The sequence below is a fragment of the Oncorhynchus nerka genome, linkage group LG18 (assembly GCF_034236695.1).
Source record: "Oncorhynchus nerka isolate Pitt River linkage group LG18, Oner_Uvic_2.0, whole genome shotgun sequence".
NCBI lineage: Eukaryota > Metazoa > Chordata > Actinopteri > Salmoniformes > Salmonidae > Oncorhynchus > Oncorhynchus nerka.
The window spans coordinates 85,169,715-85,197,173 of NC_088413.1; the positions used below are offsets into that span (position 1 = coordinate 85,169,715).

The following is a 27,459-nucleotide window of genomic DNA, read 5'->3' on the forward strand; positions in this document are numbered from 1 at the left end:
GTTACAGCAGGTTCTCTCCTGTTACAGCAGGTTCTCTCCTGTTACCTCATCATGGCTGTTACAGCAGGTTCTCTACTGTTACCTCATCATGGCTGTTACAGCAGGTTCTCTACTGTTACAGCAGGTTCTCTACTGTTACAGCGGGTTCTCTCCTGTTACAGCAGGTTCTCTCCTGTTACAGCAGGTTCTCTCCTGTTACCTCATCATGGCTGTTACAGCAGGTTCTCTACTGTTACAGCAGGTTCTCTCCTGTTACCTCATCATGGCTGTTACAACAGGTTCTCTACTGTTACAGCAGGTTCTCTACTGTTACCTCATCATGGCTGTTACAGCAGGTTCTCTCCTGTTACCTCATCATGGCTGTTACAGCAGGTTCTCTCCTGTTACCTCATCATGGCTGTTACAGCAGGTTCTCTACTGTTACCTCATCATGGCTGTTACAGCAGGTTCTCTCCTGTTACCTCATCATGGCTGTTACAGCAGGTTCTCTACTGTTACCTCATCATGGCTGTTACAGCAGGTTCTCTCCTGTTACCTCATCATGGCTGTTACAGCAGGTTCTCTACTGTTACAGCAGGTTCTCTCCTGTTACAGCAGGTTCTCTACTGTTACCTCATCATGGCTGTTACAGCAGGTTCTCTCCTGTTACAGCAGGTTCTCTCCTGTTACAGCAGGTTCTCTACTGTTACCTCATCATGGCTGTTACAGCAGGTTCTCTCCTGTTACCTCATCATGGCTGTTACAGCAGGTTCTCTACTGTTACCTCATCATGGCTGTTACAGCAGGTTCTCTCCTGTTACAGCAGGTTCTCTCCTGTTACAGCAGGTTCTCTCCTGTTACCTCATCATGGCTGTTACAGCAGGTTCTCTCCTGTTACATCAGGTTCTCTACTGTTACCTCATCATGGCTGTTACAGCAGGTTCTCTCCTGTTACAGCAGGTTCTCTCCTGTTACCTCATCATGTCTGTTACAGCAGGTTCTCTACTGTTACAGCAGGTTCTCTCCTGTTACAGCAGGTTCTCTCCTGTTACATCATCATGGCTGTTACAGCAGGTTCTCTCCTGTTACAGCAGGTTCTCTACTGTTACAGCAGGTTCTCTCCAGTTACAGCAGGTTCTCTCCTGTTACAGCAGGTTCTCTCCTGTTACCTCATCATGGCTGTTACAGCAGGTTCTCTCCTGTTACCTCATCATGGCTGTTACAGCAGGTTCTCTACTGTTACAGCAGGTTCTCTCCTGTTACAGCAGGTTCTCTACTGTTACCTCATCATGGCTGTTACAGCAAGTTCTCTCCTGTTACATCAGGTTCTCTCCTGTTACCTCATCATGGCTGTTACAGCAGGTTCTCTACTGTTACAGCAGGTTATCTCCTGTTACAGCAGGTTCTCTACTGTTACATCATCATGGCTGTTACAGCAGGTTCTCTCCTGTTACCTCATCATGGCTGTTACAGCAGGTTCTCTCCTGTTACCTCATCATGGCTGTTACAGCAGGTTCTCTCCTGTTACCTCATCATGGCTGTTACAGCAGGTTCTCTACTGTTACAGCAGGTTCTCTACTGTTACAGCAGGTTCTCTCCTGTTACCTCATCATGGCTGTTACAGCAGGTTCTCTCCTGTTACAGCAGGTTCTCTACTGTTACCTCATCATGGCTGTTACAGCAGGTTCTCTCCTGTTACCTCATCATGGCTGTTACAGCAGGTTCTCTCCTGTTACAGCAGGTTCTCTACTGTTACCTCATCATGGCTGTTACAGCAGGTTCTCTACTGTTACAGCAGGTTCTCTCCTGTTACAGCAGGTTCTCTACTGTTACCTCATCATGGCTGTTACAGCAGGTTCTCTCCTGTTACCTCATCATGGCTGTTACAGGAGGTTCTCTCCTGTTACCTCATCATGGCTGTTACAGCAGGTTCTCTCCTGTTACCTCATCATGGCTGTTACAGCAGGTTCTCTACTGTTACAGCAGGTTCTCTCCTGTTACAGCAGGTTCTCTACTGTTACCTCATCATGGCTGTTACAGCAGGTTCTCTACTGTTACCTCATCATGGCTGTTACAGCAGGTTCTCTCCTGTTACCTCATCATGGCTGTTACAGCAGGTTCTCTACTGTTACAGCAGGTTCTCTCCTGTTACAGCAGGTTCTCTACTGTTACCTCATCATGGCTGTTACAGCAGGTTCTCTCATGTTACAGCAGGTTCTCTCCTGTTACAGCAGGTTCTTTACTGTTACCTCATCATGGCTGTTACAGCAGGTTCTCTCCTGTTACCTCATCATGGCTGTTACAGCAGGTTCTCTCCTGTTACCTCATCATGGCTGTTACAGCAGGTTCTCTCCTGTTACCTCATCATGGCTGTTAGCAGGTTCTCTCCTGTTACCTCATCATGGAACACACATTAGGCCTGTGTTCCAAATGACACCCTATGCACTACTTACCTGAGTGGGCATCTGTGCTCCCAAGACGTTAAGTTCAGTTTCCATGGTGATGCCAGAGACGGTGGTTGCCAGGCGCTGGATGTGGTTGTTGAGGGTAGTGTGAGCCGGGCCGGGCATGTCTGGTTGGCTTGCTGCTCCTGCGGAGAACTGCGTGTCTGTCCCATTCCCAAACGCTAGCATGGCTTTCCCTGTTCAGAATGACAGAAGACAGTGAAGTGAGGTAGGTAGGTAGGTAGGTAGGTAGGTAGTTGGGTAGGTAGGTAGGTAGGTAGGTAGGTAGGTAGGTAGGTAGGTAGGTAGGTAGGTAGGTAGGTAGTTGGGCAGGCAGGCAGGCAGGCAGTTGGGCAGGCAGGCAGGCAGGCAGGCAGGCAGGCAGGCAGTGGGCAGGCAGGCAGGCAGGCAGGCAGGCAGTGGGCAGGCAGGCAGGCAGGCAGGCAGGCAGGCAGGCAGGTGGGTGGGTGGGTGGGTGGGTGGGCAGGCAGGCAGGCAGGCAGGCAGGCAGGCAGGCAGGCAGCAGGCAGGCAGGCAGGCAGGCAGGCAGGCAGGCAGGTGGGCAGGGTGCAGGTGGGTGGGTGGGTGGGTGGGTGGGTGCAGGTAGGTGGTTGGGTGGGTAGTTGGGCAGGCAGGCAGGCAGGCAGGCAGGCAGGCAGTTGGGCAGGCAGGCAGGCAGGCAGTTGGGTGGGCAGGCAGGCAGGCAGGCAGGCAGGCAGGCAGGCAGGCAGGCAGGTGGGTGGGTGGGTGGGCAGGCAGGTAGTTGCAGGCAGTTGGGCAGGCAGGCAGGCAGGCAGGCAGGCAGGCAGTTAGGGGTGGGGGCAGGCAGGCAGGCAGCAGGCAGGCAGGCAGGCAGGCAGGTGGGCAGACAGGCAGGCAGGCAGGCAGTTTGGCAGGCAGGCAGGCAGGCAGGCAGGTGGGCAGCAGGCAGGCAGGCAGGCAGGCAGGCAGGCAGGCAGGCAGGCAGGCAGGCAGGCAGGTGGGTGGGTGGGTGGGTGGGTGGGCAGGCAGGCAGGCAGGCAGGTGGCAGATAGGCAGGCAGGCAGGTAGTTGGCAGGCAGGCAGGCAGGCAGGCAGTTGGGCAGGCAGGCAGGCAGGCAGGGTAGGTAGTTGGGCAGGCAGGTGGGTAGGCAGGCAGGCAGGCAGGCAGGCAGGCAGGCAGGCAGGCAGGCAGGCAGGCAGGTAGGTGGGCAGGCAGGTAGGTAGGTGGGTGGGTGGGTGGGTGGGTGGGTGGGTGGGCAGGCAGGCAGTTGGGCAGGCAGTGGGCAGGCAGGCAGGCAGGCAGGCAGGCAGGCAGGTAGGCAGTTGGCAGGCAGGCAGGCAGGCAGGCAGTTGGGCAGGCAGGCAGGCAGTTGGGTGGGCAGGCAGGCAGGCAGGCAGGCAGGTGGGCAGACAGGCAGGCAGGCAGGCAGGCAGGCAGGCAGGCAGGCAGGCAGTTGGGCAGGCAGGCAGTTGGGCAGGCAGGCAGGCAGTTGGGCAGGCAGGCAGGCAGGCAGGCAGGCAGGTGGGTGGATGGGTGGGTGGGTGGGTGGGCAGGCAGGGTAGTTGGGCAGGCAGGCAGGCAGGCAGGCAGGCAGGCAGGTGGGCAGACAGGCAGGCAGGCAGGTCGTTGGGCAGGCAGGCAGGCAGGCAGGCAGGCAGGCAGGCAGGCAGGTAGTGGCAGGCAGGCAGGCAGGCAGGTAGGTGGGGGGGGTGGGTGGGTGGGCAGGCAGGTGGGCAGGCAGGCAGGCAGGCAGGCAGGCAGGCAGGCAGGCAGGCAGGCAGCTGGGCAGGCAGGCAGGCAGGCAGGTTGGGTGGGCAGGTATGCAGCCAGGCAGGCAGGCAGGCAGTTGGGCAGGCAGGCATGCAGGCAGGCAGTTGGGCAGGCAGGTAAGCAGGCAGGCAGGCAGGCAGGCAGGCAGGTGGGTGGGTGGGTGGGTGGGTGGGTGGGCAGGTGGGTGGGTGGGTGGGCAGGCAGGCAGGCAGGCAGGCAGGCAGGCAGGCAGGCAGGCAGGCAGGCAGGCAGGCAGGCAGGCAGGCAGGCAGGCAGGCAGGCAGGCAGGCAGGTGGGTAGGTGGGTGGGTGGGTGGGTGGGTGGGTGGGTGGGTGGGCAGGGTGGGTGGGTGGGTGGGTGGGTGGGTAGGCAGGCAGGCAGGCAGGCAGGCAGGCAGGCAGTGGCAGGCAGGCAGGCAGGCAGGCAGGCAGGCAGGCAGGCAGGCAGTTGGGCAGGCAGGTAGCAACAGGCAGGCAGGCAGGCAGGCAGGCAGGTGGGCAGGCAGGCAGGCAGGCAGGTGGCAGGCAGTTGGGCAGGCAGGCAGGAAGGCAGGCAGGCAGTTGGGCAGGCAGGCAGGCAGGCAGGCAGTTGGGCAGGCAGGCAGGCAGGCAGGCAGGCAGTTGGGCAGGCAGTTGGGCAGCCAGGTATGCAGTCAGGCAGGCAGGCAGGCAGGCAGTTGGGCAGGCAGGCATGCAGGCAGGCAGTTGGGCAGGCAGGCAAGCAGGCAGGCAGTTGGGCAGGCAGGCAGGCAGGCAGGCAGTTGGGCAGGCAGGCAGGCAGGCAGGCAGGCAGGCAGTCAGGCAGGCAGGCAGGCAGTTGGGTGGGTAGACAGGCAGGCAGGTGGGCAGACAGGCAGGCAGGCAGGCAGTTGGGCAGGCAGGCAGGCAGGCAGGTAGTTGGGCAGGCAGGCAGGTGGGTGGGTGGGTGGGTGGGCAGGCAGGCAGGCAGGCAGTTGGGTAGGCAGGCAGGCAGGCAGGCAGGTGGGCAGGCAGGCAGTTGGCAGGGTGGCAGGCAGGCAGGCAGGCAGGCAGGGTGGCAGTTGGGCAGGCAGGCAGGTAGGTGGCAGGCAGGCAGGCAGGTGGCAGGCAGGTGGGTTGGCAGGCAGGCAGGCAGGCAGGCAGTTGGGCAGGCAGGCAGGCAGGCAGGCAGGTTGGGCAGGCAGGCAGGCAGGCAGGCAGGCAGGCAGGTTGGGCAGGCAGGCAGGCAGGCAGGCAGTTGGGCAGGCAGGCAGGCAGGTATGCAGGCAGGCAGGCAGTTGGGCAGGCAGGCAGGCAGGCAGTTGGCAGGCAGGCAGGCAGGCAGGCAGTGGTTGGCAGGCAGGCAGGCAGGCAGGCAGGCAGGCAGTTGGGCAGGCAGGCAGGCAGGCAGTCAGGCAGGCAGGCAGGCAGTTGGGCAGGCAGGTATGCAGGCAGGCAGGCAAGCAGGCAGGCAGTTGGGCAGGCAGGCAAGCAGGCAGGCAGTTGGCAGGCAGGCAGGCAGGCAGGCAGGCAGGCAGGCAGGTATGTAGGCAGGCAGGCAGGCAGGCAGGCAGGCAGGCAGGCAGGCAGTTGGCAGGCAGGCAGGCAGGCAGGCAGGCAGGCAGTTGGGCAGGCAGGCAGGCAGGCAGGCAGTTGGGGCAGGCAGGCAGGCAGGCAGGCAGTTGGGCAGGCAGGCAGTTGGGCAGGCAGGCAGGCAGGCAGGCAGTTGGGCAGGCAGGCAGGCAGGCAGGTGGTTGGGCAGGCAGGCAGGCAGGCAGGCAGGCAGGCATGCAGGCAGGCAGGCAGGCAGGCAGTTGGCAGGCAGGCAGGCAGGCAGGCAGGCAGGCAGGCAGGCAGGTGGTAGTTGGGCAGGCAGGTATGTAGCAGGCAGGCAGGCAGGCAGGCAGTTGGGCAGGCAGGCATGCAGGCAGGCAGTTGGGCAGGCAGGCAAGCAGGCAGGCAGTTGGGCAGGCAGGCAGGCAGGCAGGTAGTTGGGCAGGCAGGCAGGCAGGCAGGCAGGCAGGCAGGCAGGTGGGCAGCCAGGCAGGCAGGCAGGCAGTTGGGTGGGCAGATAGGCAGGCAGGTGGGCAGACAGGCAGGCAGGCAGGCAGTTGGGCAGGCAGGCAGGCAGGCAGTTGGCAGGTAGGCAGGTGGGTGGGTGGGTGGGTGGGTGGGCAGGCAGTAGGGCAGGCAGGCAGGCAGGCAGGTGGGCAGGCAGGCAGTAGGTGGGCAGGCAGGCAGGCAGGCAGGCAGGCAGGTTGGGCAGGCAGGCAGGCAGGCAGGCAGGCAGGCAGGCAGGCAGGCAGGCAGGCAGGGTGGGCAGGCAGGCAGGCAGGCAGGCAGGGCAGGTGGGGCAGGCAGGCAGGCAGGCAGGTGGGCAGGCAGGCAGGCAGGCAGGCAGGCAGGCAGGCAGGTGGCAGGCAGGCAGGCAGGCAGGGTGGGCAGGCAGGCAGGCAGGCAGGCAGTGGGCAGGCAGGCAGGCAGGCAGGTGCAGGCAGGCAGGCAGCTGGGCAGGCAGGCAGGCAGGCAGTTGGGCAGGCAGGCAGGCAGGCAGGCAGGCAGTTGGGCAGGCAGGCAGGCAGGCAGGCAGGCAGTTGGGCAGGTAGTTGGGCAGGCAGGCAGGCAGTTAGGCAGGCAGGCAGGCAGTTGGGCAGGTAGGTATGCAGGCAGGCAGGTAAGCAGGCAGGTAGTTGGGCAGGCAGGCAAGCAGGCAGGCAGTTGGGCAGGCAGGCAGGCAGGCAGGCAGGCAGGCAGGTAGGTATGTAGGTAGGTAGGTAGGTAGGTAGGTAGGTAGTTGGGTAGGTAGGTAGTTGGGTAGGTATTTGGGTAGGTAGGTAGGTAGTGCGTGCGTGCGTGCGTGCGTGCGTGTGGAGGCTCTACTCCATGGGTCTCCAACATTTTCCAGAATGAGAGCTAATTTAAAAAATGAAACATTTCACAAGCTACTCATTTAGTCTTGAGTAGAGTTTACAGTGAAAGAACACCGTGTTTGAGGAGAGTTTACAGTGAAAGAACACCGTGTTTGAGGAGAGTGCACAGTGAAGGAACACCGTGTTTGAGGAGAGTGCACAGTGAAAGAACACCGTGTTTGAGGAGAGTGCACAGTGAAAGAACACCGTGTTTGAGGAGAGTGCACAGTGAAAGAACACCGTGTTTGAGGAGAGTTTACAGTGAAAGAACACCGTGTTTGAGGAGAGTTTACAGTGAAAGAACACCGTGTTTGAGGAGAGTGCACAGTGAAAGAACACCGTGTTTGAGGAGAGTTTACAGTGAAAGAACACCGTGTTTGAGGAGAGTGCACAGTGAAAGAACACCGTGTTTGAGGAGAGTGCACAGTGAAAGAACACCGTGTTTGAGGAGAGTGCACAGTGAAAGAACACCGTGTTTGAGGAGAGTTTACAGTGAAAGAACACCGTGTTTGAGGAGAGTTTACAGTGAAAGAACACCGTGTTTGAGGAGAGTGCACAGTGAAAGAACACCGTGTTTGAGGAGAGTTTACAGTGAAAGAACACCGTGTTTGAGGAGAGTTTACAGTGAAAGAACACCGTGTTTGAGGAGAGTGCACAGTGAAAGAACACCGTGTTTGAGGAGAGTGCACAGTGAAAGAACACCGTGTTTGAGGAGAGTGCACAGTGAAAGAACACCGTGTTTGAGGAGAGTGCACAGTGAAAGAACACCGTGTTTGAGGAGAGTGCACAGTGAAAGAACACCGTGTTTGAGGAGAGTGCACAGTGAAAGAACACCGTGTTTGAGGAGTGTTTACAGTGAAAGAACACCGTGTTTGAGGAGAGTTTACAGTGAAAGAACACCGTGTTTGAGGAGAGTTTACAGTGAAAGAACACCGTGTTTGAGGAGAGTTTACAGTGAAAGAACACCGTGTTTGAGGAGAGTTTACAGTGAAAGAACACCGTGTTTGAGGAGAGTGCACAGTGAAAGAACACCGTGTTTGAGGAGATTGCACAGTGAAAGAACACCGTGTTTGAGGAGAGTTTACAGTGAAAGAACACCGTGTTTGAGGAGAGTGCACAGTGAAAGAACACCGTGTTTGAGGAGAGTGCACAGTGAAAGAACACCGTGTTTGAGGAGAGTGCACAGTGAAGGAACACCGTGTTTGAGGAGAGTGCACAGTGAAAGAACACCGTGTTTGAGGAGAGTGCACAGTGAAAGAACACCGTGTTTGAGGAGAGTGCACAGTGAAAGAACACCGTGTTTGAGGAGAGTTTACAGTGAAAGAACACCGTGTTTGAGGAGAGTTTACAGTGAAAGAACACCGTGTTTGAGGAGAGTGCACAGTGAAAGAACACCGTGTTTGAGGAGAGTTTACAGTGAAAGAACACCGTGTTTGAGGAGAGTTTACAGTGAAAGAACACCGTGTTTGAGGAGAGTTTACAGTGAAAGAACACCGTGTTTGAGGAGAGTGCACAGTGAAAGAACACCGTGTTTGAGGAGAGTGCACAGTGAAAGAACACCGTGTTTGAGGAGAGTGCACAGTGAAAGAACACCGTGTTTGAGGAGAGTGCACAGTGAAAGAACACCGTGTTTGAGGAGAGTGCACAGTGAAAGAACACCGTGTTTGAGGAGAGTGCACAGTGAAAGAACACCGTGTTTGAGGAGAGTTTACAGTGAAAGAACACCGTGTTTGAGGAGAGTTTACAGTGAAAGAACACCGTGTTTGAGGAGAGTTTACAGTGAAAGAACACCGTGTTTGAGGAGAGTTTACAGTGAAAGAACACCGTGTTTGAGGAGAGTGCACAGTGAAAGAACACCGTGTTTGAGGAGAGTTTACAGTGAAAGAACACCGTGTTTGAGGAGAGTTTACAGTGAAAGAACACCGTGTTTGAGGAGAGTGCACAGTGAAAGAACACCGTGTTTGAGGAGAGTGCACAGTGAAAGAACACCGTGTTTGAGGAGAGTGCACAGTGAAGGAACACCGTGTTTGAGGAGAGTGCACAGTGAAAGAACACCGTGTTTGAGGAGAGTGCACAGTGAAAGAACACCGTGTTTGAGGAGAGTGCACAGTGAAAGAACACCGTGTTTGAGGAGAGTTTACAGTGAAAGAACACCGTGTTTGAGGAGAGTTTACAGTGAAAGAACACCGTGTTTGAGGAGAGTGCACAGTGAAAGAACACCGTGTTTGAGGAGAGTTTACAGTGAAAGAACACCGTGTTTGAGGAGAGTGCACAGTGAAAGAACACCGTGTTTGAGGAGTGTGCACAGTGAAAGAACACCGTGTTTGAGGAGAGTGCACAGTGAAAGAACACCGTGTTTGAGGAGAGTTTACAGTGAAAGAGCACCGTGTTTGAGGAGAGTTTACAGTGAAAGAACACCGTGTTTGAGGAGAGTTTACAGTGAAAGAACACCGTGTTTGAGGAGAGTGCACAGTGAAAGAACACCGTGTTTGAGGAGAGTTTACAGTGAAAGAACACCGTGTTTGAGGAGAGTGCACAGTGAAAGAACACCGTGTTTGAGGAGAGTGCACAGTGAAAGAACACCGTGTTTGAGGAGAGTGCACAGTGAAAGAACACCGTGTTTGAGGAGAGTGCACAGTGAAAGAACACCGTGTTTGAGGAGAGTGCACAGTGAAAGAACACCGTGTTTGAGGAGAGTTTACAGTGAAAGAACACCGTGTTTGAGGAGAGTGCACAGTGAAAGAACACCGTGTTTGAGGAGAGTGCACAGTGAAAGAACACCGTGTTTGAGGAGAGTGCACAGTGAAAGAACACCGTGTTTGAGGAGAGTGCACAGTGAAGGAACACCGTGTTTGAGGAGAGTGCACAGTGAAAGAACACCGTGTTTGAGGAGAGTGCACAGTGAAAGAACACCGTGTTTGAGGAGAGTGCACAGTGAAGGAACACCGTGTTTGAGGAGAGTGTACAGTGAAGGAACACCGTGTTTGAGGAGAGTTTACAGTGAAAGAACACCGTGTTTGAGGAGAGTTTACAGTGAAAGAACACCGTGTTTGAGGAGAGTTTACAGTGAAAGAACACCGTGTTTGAGGAGAGTGCACAGTGAAAGAACACCGTGTTTGAGGAGAGTTTACAGTGAAAGAACACCTGGTTTGAGGAGAGTTTACAGTGAAAGAACACCGTGTTTGAGGAGAGTGCACAGTAAAAGAACACCGTGTTTGAGGAGAGTGCACAGTGAAAGAACACCGTGTTTGAGGAGAGTGCACAGTGAAAGAACACCGTGTTTGAGGAGAGTGCACAGTGAAAGAACACCGTGTTTGAGGAGATTGCACAGTGAAAGAACACCGTGTTTGAGGAGAGTTTACAGTGAAAGAACACCGTGTTTGAGGAGAGTGCACAGTGAAAGAACACCGTGTTTGAGGAGAGTGCACAGTGAAAGAACACCGTGTTTGAGGAGAGTGCACAGTGAAGGAACACCGTGTTTGAGGAGAGTGCACAGTGAAAGAACACCGTGTTTGAGGAGAGTGCACAGTGAAAGAACACCGTGTTTGAGGAGAGTGCACAGTGAAAGAACACCGTGTTTGAGGAGAGTTTACAGTGAAAGAACACCGTGTTTGAGGAGAGTTTACAGTGAAAGAACACCGTGTTTGAGGAGAGTGCACAGTGAAGAGTGCACAGTGAAAGAACACCGTGTTTGAGGAGAGTTTACAGTGAAAGAACACCGTGTTTGAGGAGAGTTTACAGTGAAAGAACACCGTGTTTGAGGAGAGTGCACAGTGAAAGAACACCGTGTTTGAGGAGAGTGCACAGTGAAAGAACACCGTGTTTGAGGAGAGTTTACAGTGAAAGAACACCGTGTTTGAGGAGAGTTTACAGTGAAAGAACACCGTGTTTGAGGAGAGTGCACAGTGAAAGAACACCGTGTTTGAGGAGAGTGCACAGTGAAAGAACACCGTGTTTGAGGAGAGTGCACAGTGAAAGAACACCGTGTTTGAGGAGAGTGCACAGTGAAAGAACACCGTGTTTGAGGAGAGTACAGTGAAAGAACACCGTGTTTGAGGAGAGTGCACAGTGAAAGAACACCGTGTTTGAGGAGAGTGCACAGTGAAAGAACACCGTGTTTGAGGAGAGTGCACAGTGAAAGAACACCGTGTTTGAGGAGAGTGCACAGTGAAGGAACACCGTGTTTGAGGAGAGTGCACAGTGAAAGAACACCGTGTTTGAGGAGAGTGCACAGTGAAAGAACACCGTGTTTGAGGAGAGTGCACAGTGAAGGAACACCGTGTTTGAGGAGAGTGCACAGTGAAGGAACACCGTGTTTGAGGAGAGTGCACAGTAAAGGAACACCGTGTTTGAGGAGAGTGCACAGTGAAAGAACACCGTGTTTGAGGAGAGTGCACAGTGAAAGAACACCGTGTTTGAGGAGAGTGCACAGTGAAAGAACACCGTGTTTGAGGAGAGTGCACAGTGAAAGAACACCGTGTTTGAGGAGAGTGCACAGTGAAAGAACACCGTGTTTGAGGAGAGTGCACAGTGAAAGAACACCGTGTTTGAGGAGAGTTTACAGTGAAAGAACACCGTGTTTGAGGAGAGTGCACAGTGAAAGAACACCGTGTTTGAGGAGAGTGCACAGTGAAAGAACACCGTGTTTGAGGAGAGTGCACAGTGAAAGAACACCGTGTTTGAGGAGAGTGCACAGTGAAAGAACACCGTGTTTGAGGAGAGTGCACAGTGAAAGAACACCGTGTTTGAGGAGAGTTTACAGTGAAAGAACACCGTGTTTGAGGAGAGTGCACAGTGAAAGAACACCGTGTTTGAGGAGAGTGCACAGTGAAAGAACACCGTGTTTGAGGAGAGTTTACAGTGAAAGAACACCGTGTTTGAGGAGAGTGCACAGTGAAAGAACACCGTGTTTGAGGAGAGTGCACAGTGAAAGAACACCGTGTTTGAGGAGAGTGCACAGTGAAAGAACACTGTGTTTGAGGAGAGTGCACAGTGAAATCAAATCAAATCAAATGTATTTATATAGCCCTTCGTACATCAGCTGATATCTCAAAGTGCTGTACAGAAACCCAGCCTAAAACCCCAAACAGCAAACAATGCAGGTGTAAAAGCACGGTGGCTAGGATAAACTCCCTAGAAAGGCCAAAACCTAGGAAGAAACCTAGAGAGGAACCAGGCTATGTGGGGTGGCCAATCCTCTTCTGGCTGTGCCGGGTAGAGATTATAACAGAACATGACCAAGATGTTCAAATGTTCATAAATGACCAGCATGGTCGAATAATAATAAGGCAGAACAGTTGAAACTGGAGCAGCAGCACAGTCAGGTGGACTGGGGACAGCAAGGAGTCATCATGTCAGGTAGTCCTGGGGCACGGTCCTAGGGCTCAGGTCCTCCGAGAGAGAGAAAGAAAGAGAGAATTAGAGAGAGCATATGTGGGGTGGCCAGTCCTCTTCTGGCTGTGCCGGGTGGAGATTATAACAGAACGTGGCCAAGATGTTCAAATGTTCATAAATGACCAGCATGGTTGAATAATAGTAGAGTGCACAGTGAAAGAACACCGTGTTTGAGGAGAGTGCACAGTGAAAGAACACCGTGTTTGAGGAGAGTGCACAGTGAAAGAACACCGTGTTTGAGGAGAGTGCACAGTGAAAGAACACCGTGTTTGAGGAGAGTGCACAGTGAAAGAACACCGTGTTTGAGGAGAGTGCACAGTGAAAGAACACCGTGTTTGAGGAGAGTGCACAGTGAAAGAACACCGTGTTTGAGGAGAGTTTACAGTGAAAGAACACCGTGTTTGAGGAGAGTTTACAGTGAAAGAACACCGTGTTTGAGGAGAGAGCGTCTGCTAAATGACTTAAATGTAAATGTAAATGTTAGGAACTTGAAATTGTATTAATAAACCATCACACTTGGTCAGTCTTGAACTGTAACGGAAAGGTTCATTGGATGTTCTTTGTATTATCTTTAACCAGATCTAATGTGTTATATTCTCCAATATTAATTTTACATTTCCACAAACTTCAAATTGTTTCCTTTCAAATGGTATCAAGAATATGCATATCCTTGCTTTAGGTCCTGAGCTACAGGCAGTTAGATTTGGGTAGAGGTGGATTCTATAAATCACATCAGAAGACCATTTTTGAGGTAAAAAAAAATGATAACACATTTAGATTTTTGACTGTAATTCATTGTGCATCTAGCAAGAGAGGAATGTCAGTATTTCTGTGTTTCTGCTGTTAGGCCTACTGCTGTTAGGCCTACTGCTGTTAGGCCTACTGCTACAGCACATCATGGCAAAATGGCAAAATAATAATCTTTGGCAAAATAATCGCCACCCAATTGATGCAAATAATTATTATACAGTCTACTTTGTAGCTAACATTTAATTGAGAAGGTTTTGGGGAAAGTGTTTCTGTCTCCCCACAAGACCGTTCTGATTATTATAATAATAATTATTATTATTATCATTAGCATCACTGTCTGGCTACATAACCCCGCAGGGTCTACAGTCAATCACAGATTACAAAAGATAACCCGTCTTGCTCCCAGACAAATTAAACAACTTATTTTCTCACTTTGACAATACGGTACCACTGACAACAGCCCGCTACCAAAGCCTGTGGGCTCTCCTTCTCCGTGGCCAACGTCATCAAGTTTGCAGACAACACTACAGTGGTAGGATTGATTACCAACAATGACGAGACGGCCTACAGGGAGGAGGTGAGGGCCCTCGGAGTGTGGTGTCAGGAAAATAACCTCTCACTCAATGTCAACAAAACAAAGGAGATGATCGTGGACTTCAGGAAACAGCAGAGGGAGCAGCCCCCTATCCACATCGACGGGACAGTAGTGGAGAGGGTAGCAAGTTTTAAGTTCCTCGGCATACACATCACAGACAAACTGAATTGGTCCACTCACACTGACAGCGTCGTGAAGAAGGCGCAGCAGCGCCTCTTCAACCTCAGGAGGCTGAAGAAATTCAGCTTGTCACCAAAAGCACTCACAAACTTCTACAGATGCACAATCGAGAGCATCCTGGCGGGCTGTATCACCGCCTGGTACGGGTGGAAAGGTAAGTTCCTCGGCGTACACATCACGGACAAACTGAAATGTTCCACCCACACAGACAGCGTGGTGAAGAAGGCGGCTGAAGAAATTCGGCTTGTCACCAAAAACACTACCGGGCTTCACAAACTTCTACAGATGCACACCTGGTGTGGCTCCTCCCACAACCGAAAGGCTCTCCAGAAGCTGCCAACACACTGACTCAACTCCAGCCACTTTAATAATGGAAAAATGTATGTAATAAATGTATCACTAAACAATGCCACTTTATATAATGTTTACATACCCTACATTACTCATCTCATATGTATATACTGTACTCTATACTATCTACTGCATCTTGATGTAATACATGTATCACTAGCCACTTAATATAATGTTTACATACCCTACATTACTCATCTCATATGTATATACTGTACTCTGTACCATCTACTGCATCTTGCCTATGCCGTTCGGCCATCACTCATCCATATATTTATATGTACATATTCTTATTCATTCCTTTACACTTGTCTATTTAAGGTAGTTGTTGTGAAATTGTTAGGTTAGATTACTTGTTAAGATATTACTGCATGGACGGAATTAGAAGCACAAGCATTTCGCTACACTCGCATTAACATCTGCTAACCATGTGTATGTGACAAATAACATTTGATTTGAGTAAAACATTTAAACGTGTTAACTCTCGCAAGGCTGCCGGTCCAGAAGGAATCCCTCGCCGCGTCCTCAGAGAATGTGCAGATCAGCTGGCTGGTGTGTTTACGGACATATTCAACCAATCCCTATCCCAGTCTGTTGTCCCCACATGCTTCAAGATGGCCACTATTGTTCCTGTACCCAAGAAGGCAAAGATAACTGAACTAAATGACTACCGCCCCGTAGTACTCACTTCCGTCATCATGAAGTGCTTTGAGAGACTAGTCAAGGACCACATCACCTCCACCCTACCTGACACCCTAGACCCACTCCAATTTGCTTACCGCCCCAATAGGTCCACAAATGACGTAATCTCAACCACACTGCCCTAACCCATCTGGACAAGAGGAATACCTATGTGAGAATGCTGTTCATCGATTACAGCTCGGCATTTAACACCATAGTACCCTCCAAGCTCGTCATCAAGCTCGAGACCCTGGGCCTCGACCCCGCCCTGTGCAACTGGGTACTGGACTTCCTGACGGGCCGCCCCCAGGCGGTGAGGGTAGGTAACAACATCTCCACCCCGCTGATCCACAACACTGGGGCCCCACAAGGGTGCGTTCTGAGCCCTCTCCTGTACTCCCTGTTCACCCATGACTGCGTGGCCATGCACGCCTCCAACTCAGTTATCAAGTTTGCAGGCGACACTACAGTGGTAGGCTTGATTACCAACAACAACGAGACGGCCTACAGGGAAGAGGTGAGGGCCCTCCTAGTGATGTCAGGAAAATAACCTCTCACTCAATGTCAACAAAACAAAGGAGATGATCGTGGATTTCAGGAAACAGCAGAGGGAGCCCCCCCCATCCACATCGATGAGCAGGGGTGGAGAAGGTGGATCGATTTTAAGTTCCTCGGGGTACACATCACTGACAAACTGAAATGGTCCACCCACACAACCTCAGGAGGCTTAAGAAATTTGGCTTGTCATCTAAAACACTCACAAACTTTGACAGATGCACAATCGAGAGCATCCTGTCGGGCTGTATCACCGCCTGGTATGGCAATTGTACCGCCCTCAACCGCAAGGCTCTCCAGAGGGTAGTGAGGTCTGCACAACGCATCACCGGGGGGGAAACTACCTGCCCTCCAGGACACCTACACCACCCGATGTTACAGGAAGGCCATAAAGATCATCAAGGACAACAACCACCCGAGCCACTGCCTGTTCACTCCACTATCATCCAGACGGCGAGGTCAGTACAGGTGCATCAAAGCTGGGACAGAGAGACTGAAAAACAGCTTCTATCTCAAGGCCATCAGACGGTTAAACAGCTTCTATCTCAAGGCCATCAGACTGTTAAACAGCCACCACTAACATTGAGAGGCTGTTGCCAACATACAGACTCAACTCCAGCCACTTAAGTAAATGGACTTGATAAAGGCATCACTAGTCACTTTAATAATGATTACATAGCCTACATTACTCGTCTCATAAGTTGAAGAGTAGGCAGCACCATAAGTACAGTTGAAGAGTAGGCAGCACCATAAGTACAGTTGAAGAGTAGGCAGCACCATAAGTACAGTTGAAGAGTAGGCAGCACCATAAGTACAGTTGAAGAGTTGAAGGCAGCACCATAAGTACAGTTGAAGAGTAGGCAGCACCATAAGTACAGTTGAAGAGTAGGCAGCACCATAAGTACAGTTGAAGAGTAGGCAGCACCATAAGTACAGTTGAAGAGTAGGCAGCACCATAAGTACAGTTGAAGAGTAGGCAGCACCATAAGTACAGTTGAAGAGTAGGCAGCACCATAAGTACAGTTGAAGAGTAGGCAGCACCATAAGTACAGTTGAAGAGTAGGCAGCACCATAAGCACAGTTGAAGAGTAGGCAGCACCATAAGTACAGTTGAAGAGTTGAAGAGTAGGCAGCACCATAAGTACAGTTGAAGAGTAGGCAGCACCATAAGTACAGTTGAAGAGTAGGCAGCACCATAAGTACAGTTGAAGAGTAGGCAGCACCATAAGCACAGTTGAAGAGTAGGCAGCACCATATGTACAGTTGAAGAGTAGGCAGCACCATAAGTACAGTTGAAGAGTAGGCAGCACCATAAGTACAGTTGAAGAGTAGGCAGCACCATAAGTACAGTTGAAGAGTAGGCAGCACCATAAGTACAGTTGAAGAGTAGCAGCAGCACCATAAGTACAGTTGAAGAGTAGGCAGCACCATAAGTACAGTTGAAGAGTAGGCAGCACCATAAGTACAGTTGAAGAGTAGGCAGCACCATAAGTACAGTTGAAGAGTAGGCAGCACCATAAGTACAGTTGAAGAGTAGGCAGCACCATAAGTACAGTTGAAGAGTAGGCAGCACCATAAGTACAGTTGAAAGAGTAGGCAGCACCATAAGTACAGTTGAAGAGTAGGCAGCACCATAAGTACAGTTGAAGAGTAGGCAGCACCATAAGTACAGTTGAAGAGTAGGCAGCACCATAAGTACAGTTGAAGAGTAGGCAGCACCATAAGCACAGTTGAAGAGTGAAGGCAGCACCATAAGTACAGTTGAAGAGTAGGCAGCACCATAAGTACAGTTGAAGAGTAGGCAGCACCATAAGTACAGTTGAAGAGTAGGCAGCACCATAAGTACAGTTGAAGAGTAGGCAGCACCATAAGTACAGTTGAAGAGTAGGCAGCACCATAAGTACAGTTGAAGAGTAGGCAGCACCATAAGTACAGTTGAAGAGTAGGCAGCACCATAAGTACAGTTGAAGAGTAGGCAGCACCATAAGTACAGTTGAAGAGTAGGCAGCACCATAAGTACAGTTGAAGAGTAGGCAGCACCATAAGTACAGTTGAAGAGTAGGCAGCACCATAAGTACAGTTGAAGAGTAGGCAGCACCATAAGTACAGTTGAAGAGTAGGCAGCACCATAAGTACAGTTGAAGAGTAGGCAGCACCATAAGTACAGTTGAAGAGTAGGCAGCACCATAAGTACAGTTGAAGAGTGAAGGCAGAAGTACAGTTGAAGAGTAGGCAGCACCATAAGTACAGTTGAAGAGTAGGCAGCACCATAAGTACAGTTGAAGAGTAGGCAGCACCATAAGTACAGTTGAAGAGTAGGCAGCACCATAAGTACAGTTGAAGAGTAGGCAGCACCATAAGTACAGTTGAAGAGTAGGCAGCACCATAAGTACAGTTGAAGAGTAGGCAGCACCATAAGTACAGTTGAAGAGTAGGCAGCACCATAAGTACAGTTGAAGAGTAGGCAGCACCATAAGTACAGTTGAAGAGTAGGCAGCACCATAAGTACAGTTGAAGAGTAGGCAGCACCATAAGTACAGTTGAAGAGTAGGCAGCACCATAAGTACAGTTGAAGAGTAGGCAGCACCATAAGTACAGTTGAAGAGTAGGCAGCACCATAAGTACAGTTGAAGGGTAGGCAGCACCATAAGTACAGTTGAAGAGTAGGCAGCACCATAAGTACAGTTGAAGAGTAGGCAGCACCATAAGTACAGTTGAAGAGCACCATAGGCAGCACCATAAGTACAGTTGAAGAGTAGGCAGCACCATAAGTACAGTTGAAGAGTAGGCAGCACCATAAGTACAGTTGAAGAGTAGGCAGCACCATAAGTACAGTTGAAGGGTAGGCAGCACCATAAGTACAGTTGAAGAGTAGGCAGCACCATAAGTACAGTTGAAGAGTAGGCAGCACCATAAGTACAGTTGAAGAGTAGGCAGCACCATAAGTACAGTTGAAGAGTAGGCAGCACCATAAGTACAGTTGAAGAGTAGGCAGCACCATAAGTACAGTTGAAGAGTAGGCAGCACCATAAGTACAGTTGAAGAGTAGGCAGCACCATAAGTACAGTTGAAGAGTAGGCAGCACCATAAGTACAGTTGAAGAGTAGGCAGCACCATAAGTACAGTTGAAGAGTAGGCAGCACCATAAGTACAGTTGAAGAGTAGGCAGCACCATAAGTACAGTTGAAGAGTAGGCAGCACCATAAGTACAGTTGAAGAGTAGGCAGCACCATAAGTACAGTTGAAGGGTAGGCAGCACCATAAGTACAGTTGAAGGGTAGGCAGCACCATAAGTACAGTTGAAGAGTAGGCAGCACCATAAGTACAGTTGAAGAGTAGGCAGCACCATAAGTACAGTTGAAGAGTAGGCAGCACCATAAGTACAGTTGAAGAGTAGGCAGCACCATAAGTACAGTTGAAGAGTAGGCAGCACCATAAGTACAGTTGAAGAGTAGGCAGCACCATAAGTACAGTTGAAGGGTAGGCAGCACCATAAGTACAGTTGAAGAGTAGGCAGCACCATAAGTACAGTTGAAGAGTAGGCAGCACCATAAGTACAGTTGAAGAGTAGGCAGCACCATAAGTACAGTTGAAGAGTAGGCAGCACCATAAGTACAGTTGAAGTAGGAAGTTTACATACACCTCAGCCAAATACATTTAAACTCAGTTTTTCACAATTCCTGACATTTAATCCTAGTAAAAATTCCCTGTTTTAGGTCAGTTAGGATCACCACTTTATTTTAAGAATGTGAAATATCAGAATAATAACAGAGATAATTATTTATTTTAGCATTTATTTATTCACTTTTCACACCAAAGTACGTTCATCTCTAGGAGACAGAATGAGTCTCCTTCCTGAGCGGTATGACGGCTGCGTGGTCCCATGGTGTTTATAGTTGCGTACTATTGTTTGTACAGATGAACGTGGTACCCTTCAGGCATTTGGAAATTGCTCCCAAGGATGAACCAGACTTGAGGAGGTCTACAATTTTTGTCTGAGGTCTTGGCTGATTTCTATTGAATTTCCCATGATGTGAAGCAAAGAGCACTGAGTTTGAAGGTAGGCCTTGAAATACATCCACAGGTACATCTCCAAATGACTCAAAAAAGCTTCTAATGCCATGATATCATATTCTAGAAATTTCCAAGCTGTTTAAAGATACAGTCAATTTCGTGTACGGTATGTAAACTTCTGACCCACTGAAATTGTGATACAGTGAATTATAAGTTAAATAATCTGTCTGTAAACAATTGTTGGAAAAATGACCTACACAAAGTAGATGTCCTAACCGACTTGCCAAAATATAGTTTGTTAACCTCTTGTGGAGTGGTTGAAAAACTAGTTTTAATGACTCCAACCTAAGTGTATGTAAACTTAACGTATCTACCTGTTGGAGAGCCCTGGCTTAACTACCTTAACTAACTTATCTACATGTTGGGGAGCCCTGGCTTAACTAACTTATCTACATGTTGGGGAGCCCTGGCTTAACTACCTTAACTAACTTATCTACCTGTTGGAGAGCCCTGGCTTAACTAACTTATCTACCTGTTGGAGAGCCCTGGCTTAACTATCTTAACTAACTTATCTACCTGTTGGAGAGCCCTGGCTTAACAATCTTAACTAACTTATCTACCTGTTGGAGAGCCCTGGCTTAACTATCTTAACTATCTTATCTACCTGTTGGAGAGCCCTGGCTTAACTACCTTAACTAACTTATCTACCTGTTGGAGAGCCCTGGCTTAACTACCTTAACTAACTTATCTATTTGTTGGAGAGTCCTGTCTTAACTACCTTAACTAACTTATCTACCTGTTGGAGAGCCCTGGCTTAACTACCTTAACTAACTTATCTATTTGTTGGAGAGTCCTGTCTTAACTACCTTAACTAACTTATCTACCTGTTGGAGAGCCCTGGCTTAACTACCTTAACTAACTTATCTATTTGTTGGAGAGTCCTGTCTTAACTAACTTATCTATTTGTTGGAGAGCCCTGGCTTAACTATCTTATCTACCTGTTGGAGAGTCCTGTCTTAACTACCTTAACTAATTTATCTACCTGTTGGAGAGCCCTGGCTTAACTACCTTAACTAATTTATCTACCTGTTGAAGAGCCCTGGCTTAACTACCTTAACTCATTTATCTATTTGTTGGAGAGCCCTGGCTTAACTACCTTAACTGATGAGGAATCTCCAGACAGGCAGCTGAACTAACACCAGTTTATTGTACAGTATGGTGAGGGGCTGAAACACTTGTCCATAGTGTTAGTGGTGTTATGGCAGACAATGTTGATGGTGTGGTGGTAATTTGACAGTGTTACTACAGTTGTAGTGTTTTGGCGGCAGTGTTACTACAGCTATAGTGTGTTGTTGTTAATTGACAGTGTTTCTACGGTTACTATAGTGCACGTTGACTGGTGCTGTCACTCACTCAGGCAGATGTTGTCATGGAAATATTCCAGGAAGTCATCGCACTGCTCTCGGTGGTTCCCGGAGGCAGAGCACGAACACCACGGACCCACATTAGACGTCGAGTTATCCAGGTAGTTAGGCGTTATCGTACTGCCTGGAGAGAGAGAAGGCGGGAGGGTGAGAGAGAGGCAGGACGGGAGGGTGAGAGAGAGGCAGGGCGGGAGGGTGAGAGAGAGAAGGCGGGAGGGTGAGAGAGAGGCAGGGCGGAAGGGTGAGAGAGAGGCAGGGCGGAGGGTGAGAGAGAGGCAGGGCGGGAGGGTGAGAGAGGCAGGCGGGAGGGTGAGAGAGAGAAGGGTAGAGGTGAGAGAGAGGCAGGGCGGGAGGGTGAGAGAGAGAGGCAGGGCGGGAGGGTGAGAGAGAGGCAGGGCGGGAGGGTGAGAGAGAGGCAGGGCGGGAGGGTGAGAGAGGCAGGGCGGGAAGGTGAGAGAGAGGCAGGGCGGGAGGGTGAGAGAGAGAAGGCGGGAGGGTGAGAGAGAGGCAGGGCGGAAGGGTGAGAGAGAAGGTGGGAGGGTGAGAGAGAGGCAGGGCGGGAGGGTGAGAGAGAGGCAGGGCGGGAGGGTGAGAGAGAGGCAGGGCGGGAGGGTGAGAGAGAGAAGGTGGGAGGGTGAGAAAGAGGCAGGGCGGGAGGGTGAGAGAGAGGCAGGGCGGGAGGGTGAGAGAGAGAAGGCGGGAGGGTGAGAGAGGCTGGGCGGGAGGGTGAGAGAGAGGCAGGGGCGGGAGGGTGAGAGAGAGAAGGTGGGAGGTGTGAGAGAGAGGCAGGGCGGGAGGGTGAGAGAGAGAAGGTGGGAGGGTGAGAAAGAGGCAGGGTGGGAGGGTGAGAGAGAGGCAGGGCGGGAGGGTGAGAGAGAGGCAGGGCGGGAGGGTGAGAGAGAGAAGGCGGGAGGGTGAGAGAGAGGCAGGGCGGGAGGGTGAGAGAGAGCCAGGGCGGGAGGGTGAGAGAGGCAGGGCGGGAGGGTGAGAGAGAGGCAGGGCGGGAGGGTGAGAGAGAGAAGGCGGGAGAGTGAGAAAGAGAAGGCGGGAGGGTGAGAGAGAGGCAAGGCGGGAGGGTGAGAGAGAGGCAGGGTGGGAGGGTGAGAGAGAGGCAGGGCGGAGGGTGAGAGAGAGAAGGCGGGAGGGTGAGAGAGAGGCAGGGCGGGAGGGTGAGAGAGAGGCAGGGCGGGAGGGTGAGAGAGAGGCAGGGGGGAGGGTGAGAGAGAGGCAGGGCGGGAGGGTGAGAGAGAAGGCGGGAGGTGAGAGAGAGGCAGGGCGAGGGAGGGTGAGAGAGAGCAGGGCGGGGGAGGGTGAGAGAGAGGCAGGGCGGGAGGGTGAGAGAGAGGCAGGGCGGGGGGTGAGAGAGAGGCAGGGCGGGAGGGTGAGAGAGAGGCAGGGCGGGAGGGTGAGAGAGAGGCAGGCGGGAGGGTGAGAGAGGGAGGGCGGGAGGGTGAGAGAGAGGCAGGGGCGGGAGGGTGAGAGAGAGAAGGCGGGAGGGTGAGAGAGAGGCAGGCGGGGAGGGTGAGAGAGAGAAGGCGGGAGGGTGAGAGAGGCAGGGCGTGAGGGTGAGAGAGAGGGAGGGCGGGAGGGTGAGAGAGAGGCAGGGCGGGAGGGTGAGAGAGAGGCAGGGCGGGAAGGTGAGAGAGAGGCAGGGCGGGAGGGTGAGAGAGAGAGAAGGCGGGAGGGTGAAAGAGAGGCAGGGCGGAAGGGTGAGAGAGAGAATGTGGGAGGTGAGAGAGAGGCAGGGCGGGAGGGTGAGAGAGGCAGGGCGGGAGGGTGAGAGAGAGGCAGGGCGGGAGGGTGAGAGAGAGGCAGGGCGGGAGGGTGAGAGAGAGGCAGGGCGGGAGGGTGAGAGAGAGGCAGGGCGGGAGGGTGAGAGAGGCAGGGCGGGAGGGAGAGAGAGAGAGGGAGGGCGGGAGAGAGAGGCAGGGCGGGAGGGTGAGAGAGAGGCAGGGCGGGAGGGTGAGAGAGAGGCAGGGCGGGAGGGTGAGAGAGAGGCAGGGCGGGAGGGTGAGAGAGGCAGGGCGAGAGGGTGAGAGAGGCAGGGCGGGAGGGTGAGAGAGAGGCAGGGCGGAGGGTGAGAGAGAGGCAGGGCGGGAGGGTGAGAGAGAGAAGGCGGGAGGGTGAGAGAGAGGCTGGGCGGGAGGGTGAGAGAGAGGCAGGGCGGGAGGGTGAGAGAGAGAAGGTGGGAGGGTGAGAGAGGCAGGGCGGGAGGTGAGAGAGAGAGAAGGGGAGGAGAGAGAGGCAGGGCGTGAGGGTGAGAGAGAGAGGAGGGCGGGAGGGTGAGAGAGAGGCAGGGCGGGAGGGTGAGAGAGAGGCAGGGCGGGAAGGTGAGAGAGAGGCAGGGCGGAGGGTGAGAGAGAGAAGGCGGGAGGGTGAAAGAGAGGCAGGGCGGAAGGGTGAGAGAGAGAATGTGGGAGGGGAGAGAGAGGCAGGGCGGGAGGGTGAGAGAGAGGCAGGGCGGGAGGGTGAGAGAGAGGCAGGGCGGGAGGGTGAGAGAGAGGCAGGGCGGGAGGGTGAGAGAGGCAGGGCGGGAAGGTGAGAGAGAGGCAGGGCGGGAGGGTGAGAGAGAGAAGGCGGGAGGGTGAGAGAGAGGCAGGGCGGAAGGGTGAGAGAGAGAAGGTGGGAGGGTGAGAGAGAGGCAGGGGGCGGGAGGGTGAGAGAGAGGCAGGGCGGGGGGTGAGAGAGAGAAGGTGGGAGGGTGAGAAAGAGGCAGGGCGGGAGGGTGAGAGAGAGGCAGGGCGGGAGGGTGAGAGAGAGGCAGGCGGGAGGGTGAGAGAGAGAAGGCGGAGGGTGAGAGAGAGGCTGGGCGGGAGGGTGAGAGAGAGGCAGGGCGGGAGGTGAGAGAGAGAAGGTGGGAGGGTGAGAGAGAGGCAGGGCGGTAGGGTGAGAGAGAGAAGGTGGGAGGGTGAGAAAGAGGCAGGGTGGGAGGGTGAGAGAGAGGCAGGGCGGGAGGGTGAGAGAGAGGCAGGGCGGGAGGGTGAGAGAGAGAAGGCGGGAGGGTGAGAGAGGCAGGGCGGGAGGGTGAGAGAGAGCCAGGGCGGGAGGGTGAGAGAGAGGCAGGGCGGGAGGGTGAGAGAGAGGCAGGGCGGGAGGTGAGAGAGAGAAGGCGGGAGAGTGAGAAAGAGAAGGCGGGAGGGTGAGAGAGAGGCAGGGCGGGAGGGTGAGAGAGAGGCAGGGTGGGAGGGTGAGAGAGAGGCAGGGCGGGAGGGTGAGAGAGAGAAGGCGGGAGGGTGAGAGAGAGGCAGGGCGGGAGGGTGAGAGAGAGGCAGGGCGGGAGGGTGAGAGAGAGAGGCAGGGAGGGAGGGTGAGAGAGAGGCAGGGCGGGAGGGTGAGAGAGAGAAGGCGGGAGGGTGAGAGAGGCAGGGCGTGAGGGTGAGAGAGAGGCAGGGCGGGAGGGTGAGAGAGAGGCAGGGCGGGAGGGTGAGAGAGGCAGGGCGGAGGGTGAGAGAGAGGCAGGGGCGGGAGGGTGAGAGAGAGGCAGGGCGGGAGGGTGAGAGAGAGGCAGGGCGGAGGGTGAGAGAGAGGCAGGGCGGGAGGGTGAGAGAGAGAAGGCGGGAGGGTGAGAGAGAGGCAGGGCGGGAGGGTGAGAGAGAGAAGGCGGGAGGGTGAGAGAGGCAGGGCGTGAGGGTGAGAGAGAGAGGGCGGGAGGGTGAGAGAGAGGCAGGGCGGGAGGGTGAGAGAGAGGCAGGGCGGGAAGGTGAGAGAGAGAGGCAGGGCGGGAGGGTGAGAGAGAGAAGGCGGGAGGGTGAAAGAGAGGCAGGGCGGAAGGGTGAGAGAGAGAATGTGGGAGGGTGAGAGAGAGGCAGGGCGGGAGGGTGAGAGAGGCAGGGCGGGAGGGTGAGAGAGAGGCAGGGCGGGAGGGTGAGAAGAGAGGCAGGGCGGGAAGGTGAGAGAGAGGCAGGGCGGGAGGGTGAGAGAGAGAAGGCGGGAGGGTGAGAGAGAGGCAGGGCGGAAGGGTGAAGAGAGAGAAGGTGGGAGGGTGAGAGAGAGGCAGGGCGGGAGGGTGAGAGAGAGAGGCAGGGCGGGAGGGTGAGAGAGAGAGGAGGGAGGGTGAGAGAAAAGGTGGGAGGGTGAGAAAGAGGCAGGGCGGGAGGGTGAGAGAGAGGCAGGGCGGGAGGGTGAGAGAGAGGCAGGGCGGGAGGGTGAGAGAGAGAAGGCGGAGGGTGAGAGAGAGGCTGGGGAGGGTGAGAGAGAGGCAGGGCGGGAGGGTGAGAGAGAGGCAGGCGGGAGGGTGAGAGAGAGGCAGGGCGGGAGGATGAGAGAGAGGCAGGGCGGGAGGGTGAGAGAGAGAAGGCGGGAGGGTGAGAGAGGCAGGGCGTGAGGGTGAGAGAGAGGCAGGGCGGGAGGGTGAGAGAGAGGCAGGGCGGGAGGGTGAGAGAGAGGCAGGGCGGGAGGGTGAGAGAGAGGCAGGGGCGGGAGGGTGAGAGAGAGGCAGGGCGGGAGGGTGAGAGAGAGGCAGGGCGGGAGGGTGAGAGAGAGGCAGGCGGGAGGGTGAGAGAGAGGCAGGGCGGGAGGGTGAGAGAGAGGCAGGGCGGGAGGGTGAGAGAGAGGCAGGGCGGAGGGTGAGAGAGGCAGGGCGAGAGGGTGAGAGAGGCAGGCGGGAGGGTGAGAGAGAGGCAGGGCGGGAGGGTGAGAGAGAGGCAGGGCGGGAGGGTGAGAGAGAGAAGGCGGGAGGGTGAGAGAGAGGCTGGGCGGGAGGGTGAGAGAGAGGCAGGGCGGGAGGGTGAGAGAGAGAAGGTGGGAGGGTGAGAGAGAGGCAGGGCGGGAGGGTGAGAGAGAAGGTGGGAGGGTGAGAAAGAGGCAGGGTGGGAGGGTGAGAGAGAGGCAGGGCGGGAGGGTGAGAGAGAGGCAGGGCGGGAGGGTGAGAGAGAGAAGGCGGGAGGGTGAGAGAGAGGCAGGGCGGGAGGGTGAGAGAGAGCCAGGCGGGAGGGTGAGAGAGAGGCAGGGCGGGAGGGTGAGAGAGAGGCAGGGCGGGAGGGTGAGAGAGAGAAGGCGGGAGAGTGAGAAAGAGAAGGCGGGAGGGTGAGAGACAGGCAGGGCGGGAGGGTGAGAGAGAGAGGCAGGGCGGGAGGGTGAGAGAGAGGCAGGGCGGGAGGGGTGAGAGAGAGGCAGGGCGGGAGGGTGAGAGAGAGAAGGCGGGAGGGTGAGAGAGAGGCAGGGCGGGAGGGTGAGAGAGAGGCAGGGCGGGAGGGTGAGAGAGAGGCAGGGGGGGAGGGTGAGAGAGAGGCAGGGCGGGAGGGTGAGAGAGAGAAGGCGGGAGGGTGAGAGAGAGAGGCTGGGCGGGAGGGTGAGAGAGAGGCAGAGCGGGAGGGTGAGAGAGAGGCAGGGCGGGAGGGTGAGAGAGGCAGGGCGGGAGGGTGAGAGAGAGGCAGGGCGGGAGGGTGAGAGAGAGGCAGGGCGGGAGGGTGAAAGAGAGAGGCAGGGCGGGAGGGTGAGAGAGGCAGGGCGAGAGGGTGAGAGAGGCAGGGCGGGAGGGTGAGAGAGAGGCAGGGCGGGAGGGTGAGAGAGAGGCAGGGCGGGAGGGTGAGAGAGAGGCAGGGCGGGAGGGTGAGAGAGAGGCAGGGCGGGAGGGTGAGAGAGAGGCAGGGCGAGAGGGGGGGATGGAAGGGGAGATGTGAAATGAGACATCTATGCAACATTTAAAATACAGAATCAGTTGGGGAATCTAATTGTGCAACCTTGTTGTTTGAGGCAGACTGCTCTGACACACATGTTGGTTGAGGCAGACTGCTCAGACACACATGTTGGTTGAGGCAGACTGCTCTGACATATGTTGGTTGAGGCAGACTGCTCTGACACATATATGTTGGTTGAGGCAGCCTGCTCTGACACACATATGTTGGTTGAGACAGACTGCTCAGACACACATGTTGGTTGAGGCAGACTGCTCTGACACACATATGTTGGTTGAGACAGACTGCTCTGACATATGTTGGTTGAGGCAGACTGCTCTGACACACATGTTGGTTGAGGCAGACTGCTCTGACACACATGTTGTTTGAGGCAGACTGCTCTGACATATGTTGGTTGAGACAGACTGCTCTGACATATGTTGGTTGAGGCAGACTGCTCTGACACACACATGTTGGTTGAGGCAGACTGCTCTGACACACATGTTGGTTGAGGCAGACTGCTCTGACATATGTTGGTTGAGGCAGACTGCTCTGACACACACATGTTGGTTGAGGCAGACTGCTCTGACACACATATGTTGGTTGAGACAGACTGCTCTGACATATGTTGGTTGAGACAGACTGCTCTGACACACACATGTTGGTTGAGGCAGACTGCTCTGACACACATATGTTGGTTGAGGCAGACTGCTCTGACACACACATGTTGGTTGAGACAGACTGCTCTGACATATGTTGGTTGAGACAGACTGCTCTGACATATGTTGGTTGAGGCAGACTGCTCTGACACACACATGTTGGTTGAGACAGACTGCTCTGACACACACATGTTGGTTG

The 27,459-nt window shown here is 53.9% G+C and overlaps 1 pseudogene; it reads right to left on the reverse strand.

The window, feature by feature from the left end:
- LOC115126862 (GDNF family receptor alpha-4-like) overlaps positions 1-27,459 on the reverse strand; it is a 195,720-nt pseudogene that overhangs the window by 12,782 nt on the left and 155,479 nt on the right.